This window comes from Camelus dromedarius, chromosome 14 (genome assembly GCF_036321535.1).
Source record: "Camelus dromedarius isolate mCamDro1 chromosome 14, mCamDro1.pat, whole genome shotgun sequence".
Lineage (NCBI taxonomy): Eukaryota > Metazoa > Chordata > Mammalia > Artiodactyla > Camelidae > Camelus > Camelus dromedarius.
The window spans coordinates 66,807,946-66,815,009 of record NC_087449.1 but is presented as its reverse complement, the minus strand read 5'-3'; positions in this window follow the sequence as shown (position 1 = coordinate 66,815,009).

The window sequence follows — 7,064 nt, the reverse complement described above, 5'->3', positions numbered from 1 at the left end:
GGCTAATGGTACAGCTGTTCACCTGGAGTGGACGTGGGTGGGAGGGCGCTTTCTGCAGTGCATCTGGTCTACCGTGGAGACACTTGGCACGGAATGCGATCTGAAGGCTCCTTGGCTCTTTGAAGGGTGAAGCTTTGGATCTGATACGATGATTTCTAAAAAAAAAAAAAAAAAAAAGTATATATATATATATATAAATAAATATAAATATATATATAAATAAAATAATGGGGATAATTTTTAGATAAACAAAGATCTCGATTTAAACGCTACTTATTGTCCCAGGATCCAAGATTAATGGTGAGTGGCAAGTTTTCGTAAAGACCTTCTGTAGCCCGATTAGCCGTGCTGGGATTCCAGAGAGATAATGTCTTCTCACATATAAAAGATCCTATTGATTTCCTGTTAGTATTATCCTGAAAATGTGCAGTGTGTATCTGTGGAGCAGAGACAATTCTCCATCACTTGCTTTATGGGAAGAGAATGGTTACTGTATCTCTTCCCATAAAATATAATCTCTTTTTCTCTCCCCAAATCTACCCGTCCCTTTGGGAATTACCAGTTGTAATCTGTGGAAGTGAACTGATTTTTCTTTTCTTTTACACGTGCCAGTTTTTTTTTTTTTTTTTTTATTCGGCTTCTCTGCATTTTCCTCATTGTTCTCTGGAGCCTGGCGCTTCTAGATTGTTATTTGAGCTTGTCTAAAAATTCTTTTCTTGAAAAATCAGTCCTATTGAAACCCACACGTGACGGTGGAAGCCAGGTTCTGTGTGACTTGCTCAGACAGGGAGGGCTCCTTCCTGCTCCTCCTTTGGGGGCTAGTTTTAGTGAGTGCCCAGGAGGGATATGGAGGCCCTGAGAGGTTGTCTAGTGTATCCCAACGGGATAAAAATGCAAAAAGAGAAGGAAGTTCTTTTTCGGCATGAACTCTGGGCATCTCTTTAGGATCAGTTAAGATGCAAAGGCAAAGTCTGCCGTATTGAAAGATCACACTCTGAGCAGCGGCTTCCTAAACTAATGAATTTGGCCCAGAGGCCCCCAGCAATGCAGTCTTGTCCAGACCTTACAGATGGAGGGCCCCAAACTGTGGTTCCAGCTGCCCAGCCGGTACTGGGGTTCTGCCTTCATTTTTCACACAGACCCTTCATCCATTTTCCTGTCCGCAACCTACACACCCTTCGAAGTGTGAGCCCCCACAGCCCCCTGCCTCCGCACGGATTTCCCTGTCTGCCCTGAACTCCCTTGCAGAGTATGGATTGGACTGTGCCATCCCAGCCTGCATTTAATTACAGCTGCCTTTTCCTCTCCGCTTAACGCACGTGCACTGTTTTACAGCCCTGCAGCCGCCCATGTCTTCAGGCTTCGCTCTTTTCTCACTCTCTCCACTTCTGCACTGTGCCTGGGGCCAACCAATTTATTTTGCACTACTGCCAGATGACTTTTAAAAAGCCCTGAGAATATATATATATACATATATATATCTATCTATATATATATATAAAGAGAGAGATATATAGATAGATAGATAGATAGATAGATAGATAGATAGATAGATAGATAGATAGATAAATCTCACTGTTATGGGCTGTAAGGTGTCCCTTCCAAATTCATATGGTGAAGTCCTAACCCCGAGTACCTAAGAATGCAACTGTATTTGAGACAGGGGTCTTTAAAGAAGTAATTAATCTAAAATGGGTCATTGAGGTGGGCCCTAATCCAATATGACAGATGTCCTTAAGAGGAGATTAGGGAACACACATACACAGAGGGAAGACCCTGGGAAGACACGGAGAAGATGGCCATCTACAAGCCAATGAGAGAGGCTTCAGGAGACATCAGCCTGGCAACATCTTCGTCTTGGACTTCTAACTTCCAGAAATGTGGCGAAATAAATTTCTGTGGTTGGAGCCACCCAGTCTGTGGTGCTTCGTTCTGGCAGCCCTAGCCAGTCACAGCTCCTCGCTTGATGCTCGAGACCCTCTGGGTGCTTGTCCCATCCCATAGTCCAGTCTGTCTTCTTCCTTTTTGTCCTACCCCCATCCTTCTGTCCACCCTGTCTGGTGGACTCCCAGATTCCCTCCCACCCCTGCCCCTTGACTTAATACATTCTCTTCCTGGACCACTCTCCCCTCCTTCTCCACCCACGCAGATCCAAACCAAGGCCAACCCAAGTCCAACCCTTGGTGACATTCTGTTAAGTAGGAAAGAGATGTGGAGGTTTATGGTGGATAGTGCAATGGTTTTCAAACTGTGCTCCCTGGGACCCTCTTTCAAGGTCAGGCTCTCCTCATCATCCATTGAACAGAGCTGCCTGACTTTTTTTCTGCGTGATTTGTTTGTTTTTCCATATGTTATTCAGAAAGGGTTCTGTGGGGTGGAAGTGATGCTAGAGAGCTCTGCTCAAAAGCCTATCCAGGATGTAATGACAACAGAATGCCCCAAAAAAGTCATAGGAAGCTAATGGTCCTTGCTCAGGAAACACTTAAGCAAACAAAGCCCATAACACTTTTATCTAGATTTCCTAGAACTGTACTCATTGCGAGGGATAAACTCAATTATCAAAACTCATTGACTCTGAAAATGTAACTTCCATATACTACTGCCCAATCCAGTTCACCCAGACAGGCGGCTGTTACACTGTTAGCGTGATCACAGCCTGCCGTGTTGTTAATCTATTTTCTAAGGACGAAAGGAGGGCAGTTTGGAGTCTGACACCGATGTGGATGTTTGCCAGGTCACATGTGGCCAGGGGTTTGTGGCCCAAAGACTTCATGAAGAAGTCAATTTCTGTTCCCTTCGGCTGAGCTTGGGGCTGTCTTCTCAAGCTTGCTTTTCTCTGTTGTAATATACAAATTAAATTTCAGTCTTTATGATTTATGCAGTGCTATTTCTTTCAGAAGTTAATAGCACATCGTATATGTTAGCGAGGTTCCCAATGAGGCAGGGAGAGGATGGCCTATAATTATTTCTCTCTGAGAATTAAGCTAGGTCCTTCTCCAAAGTTTAGAGCAAATTTTCTCGGACCTTTTTACTGTAGAGGCCTGGCCTGGAAGATTTCCCACCCATAGGAATTAATGCTTTCTTGAAGCTGTCTTTCAATAGGAACTGTCAATCTGGGAATCTATAGTAGATTTATCAAATGCCCATGGGATAAGCCAACAAAGTGTGGCTAAATCTTCCCCAGAGAAATACACAAGTTTTCCCCTGTTCCCTGCTGCCTCCCAACCCCCCACCCCCACCTGCCAATAAAGACACAGCTTTGGAGTCTCAGATCCCTGGACTTCTTCAGAGAAAAGGACGATTCCCCTGGAATCAAGGTGAAGTTATTTATTCTGACGCAGATGGATGTTATGCTGATATGTGAGCCCCTTTTTTCTCTCTGAAGGTGTAGTTCTTTTTCTCACAAAATTCCCTAACTGGATTCATGTCAGTATCATCTATTCCGATTACTCTGTTTCATCAGGGATTCCTGTCATAGATTTCCTGTTTCTGATCAGTTACCATGGATATGGCTTTGGTTATTATCACAGTTCTTGGTAACAACAAGCTTCACCCACTGGAAGAACTAATCTGTGTAAAGCTCTCAGGCTAAACCTTGTTTGTTTGTTGTTGGTAATTCTTTTTCATGGGAGTGGAAGGATTACAGATCCAGGGGAAACAGTGGGGAGGGGAACGGGAACAAATTTGCCATATGCTTTTTTATTATCAAACATTTGCATCTCATCTTCACTTAGAGCATAAATTTCGAATGTGGTTTAAGCTTCCAAGACACTTCCCTCTGAGGTGGCTGAGTTTTGGGGACCCTTTCAATCATTTCCTCCCTCTCAATCATGCTCATCACATCACAGCATAATTACTTGTTTACCTGTCTGTCTGCTTCTCCCTCCCCCCAACCCGACTGTGATGTCCCTGGGAGGGACCATAGTTCATTACCAACATCCCCAAAGCCTGGTGGAGTAGCTCCAGGCACAGAGGTCTCAGTATGAGTTGAATGAATAAATGAATGAATAGCTATTTGCTTGTATTTCTTGCCTCTTACTTAGCTGAAAAATGCAGTTAAATCTAAGCTCCCTGGGGGGAGGTAATAGCTCAGTGGTAGAGTGTATGCTTAGCATGCACAAGGTCCTGGGTTCAGTCCCGTGTACCTCCACCAAGAAAAAAGAAAAGAAACCAACCAAGATCCCTTGTTTGAGACAGGGCTCCTCTGATTGTAAGAAAAAACAAAGACACTCATAGAATGGGACTGGGAGAGGAGAGGGCTGTGCCCAGGGAAGGCATCCAGGAAAAGCTGGGCATGCAGACTCAGGAATTAGAGTGGCAAGGGGGCTGGTCTGATTCAGGGCCGCGCCAGGCCCTCAGGAGCAGGAGTCTGTGGGTCTCCCTCTGGAGTCCGCGCGTCAGTCAGGCTCCTCGGCCTCTCTGTTCCCCTCTCCTGCTTCTCACCTTCAGATCAACATCGTTTCTCTCCTCGGTGGCTTCTGCTTATCCACGCTCTCTTCTCCCTCATCGCTTTGGGTGCACAAGACCCACAGTCGGGTCTCTGACTTCTTTCTATGTCGTCATGTTTAAACTTCAACTTTGCACATTAACGGCCCTCTTCTCTCAGTCCTATTAGCTTCTACCTTCAAATGTCCAGAGCAACCATCTGGCCCGATTCATCTTTCTCTACAGGACAATGTATAGCCAATGGATTGGTTGTCCCCAGGTCAGGGTACCCGAGTCCAATCAGATACAGCTAGAGGTCAATGTCGTATGCTAGAAAACATGGCCGCCCATGGTAGCTTTCACTGAGGGATGTGGGCAGGGTCCCTGCAACAGCGTCCCTGTGGAGCAGCGATGTGGTTCAGGGGCTGGACCACAGCTGGACTGGGCAGGGGCTGCTAAAACCAATTGAGGCAATTTCACTTCCCCGATCCTTGCCAGTTCTTGGTCAAAGGATCCAAAGTTGGGTCAGCACACGACATCCCTCTTTACAGGGCCTGGTCCAGGGGTGTTCTCATAAATCAACTCGATGTTTCCCAGGGGAGATAGGCAGGGCACTACTGGGGTGGAAACGTCCTTGTTCTCAGGGGAGAGCCTTGGCGGAAGGTGGTCTCTCTTCCTTGGGACATTGTGGTGCACAGCGGGTGGGGCCCAGAGCTGCTGCGGGCAGCTCCAGCGTTTCTGCCTCTGTGGACGACGTCACCGCCTGAGAGGGAAGAATTCAGAGCAAGGTGGGGAAACAGCCTAAGTTGTGGATTAGGGAGGTCCTGAAGCCCACCCTTTCTCTTGCTCCCAGTCACATGATCTAATACATTTCCCTACTGTTTAAGCCAGTCTGCGTTGTAAGTTTGTAATTTGCAGCTGCAAGCACCGAGGTGGAGGGGTGAGAGGGTGAGGAGGCAGAGGGATGATGAGGGAGGCTCTGGGAGTGGGAGAAATGGGTTTGTACATATGTTTCAAATGATTGATTCTCAGTTTCAGGGGGAGAAGGACCAGTTTCACAGGCGGCCACCTAGGCGGTCACACAGGGCCCTGGGCTTGCTGGACACCCTGTTGTTGCCATCTTGAGATGCCTACAAATTTTGCATGGGTGGCTGCATTTTCGTTTTGCACCAGCCCCACAGCTGACATACCCAGTCCCTGGCAGGTGAAACAGCGTGCGGAAAAGGACTCGTAAACTGAAAAGCACTCAACAAAGCATTGTTTGTTACTTAAAAGCCTTTTGTCCCTCCGCAGGGACAAAAAGATACTGTGTGGCTCTTCCACATCTAGTGTCTTCCTGCCAGGAAACCTCCCATTCACACTCTGGCTGTGTCAGGGAGACACGGGACCCCCAGTAACCTGCACAGACAGCAGGTCTGCTAGACCCTCGGGGCTCCCATACACTTAGGGAGAGGCAGGTGTAGAATTCACTGCTCAAGAAATTCCTTTTCCATCTCCAGGAGTTCGGGGAAGTAGGTGGCCAGAATTAAACTGTTTGATTGGTTTAACTGTTAAACAAACAAGGAAAGAAAACATACCCATGCGTGCACACACAGACATGTTCTACTATGTTTGCTGGGCCTGATTTAAATCTACCACCCTGTCTGCCCTTCAGAGACCTATCTTCGCCCCCACGTCCGGGGCCAAATTGTCCTACCTTCATCCTGCCCGTGTGTGTGTGTGTGTGTGTGTGTGTGTGTCTGTCTGTCTGTCTGTCTGTCTGTCTGTCTGTCTCAGGTGGGAAGACTGGCGTTTGGTTCAGCCCCTCCTTTCATCCTGCTAATGTTACCGTGTGAGTGTTACTTTGGAGATAATTAATGTGTCCCATTTTAGTGCAAAAATATACCTTGTCCCAGGTCACATGACGAATGTAACCATAAAAAGTTTAAAATGCTATTATTTAAAATTTATTTTCTCATAAAAAACAGTTCCTGAAATGATCATAATTTGAATAACTTACTCTACCGTTGTAACGCATGACGCCCTGGCCCGGCGCCCCGGCAGGTGGTCCCGGCGCCGCGCGAGGTCTGCGTCCGCGTCAGGCCTCCAGCCCCGCAGCCTCCGTGCTGTTAGCACGTTCCTCTCGGGAGGCTCAGTTCTGTGTCTGTTCCAGTTGGCATCAACCCGAAACCCAGGCTGCAGATGCTCCATTTTATATTCTTTCCTCCTTGCCCCTAAAATGGCATTTGTTTGCGAAGTTATGGTGGAGGTAGGGTGCTTTTTAAAAAGAGGACTTAGTTTTTCGCTAAAGGGAAGGGCATGATGCAGCCGGAATCCTCAGGCTAATAATGTCCCGTTTGCGTTTCATCAGTGATTCAAAATCTTCGCTTTGGGGACCTCCCCTTCCTCCAAGCTTGTCTGACTGCAGAGTCATCCGAGGCGCTTGGAAGCGTTGAGTCCTTGGTCATCATTTAGTGATGAGCATTGGTCCCAAACCTTCAGTGTTCCTAGCTCAGGTGAGGCTGGGGTCGCCACCTGATGGAGCTGAAACGCTGCTAATGACGGGGGGAAATCATGCGTGTCCCTGCGGTGCACCCCACTCAGGGTTGCAGCCTAGCAGGTGCAGGCTCTGTGCTGGGAGCTGCACCCGGACCTTGTTT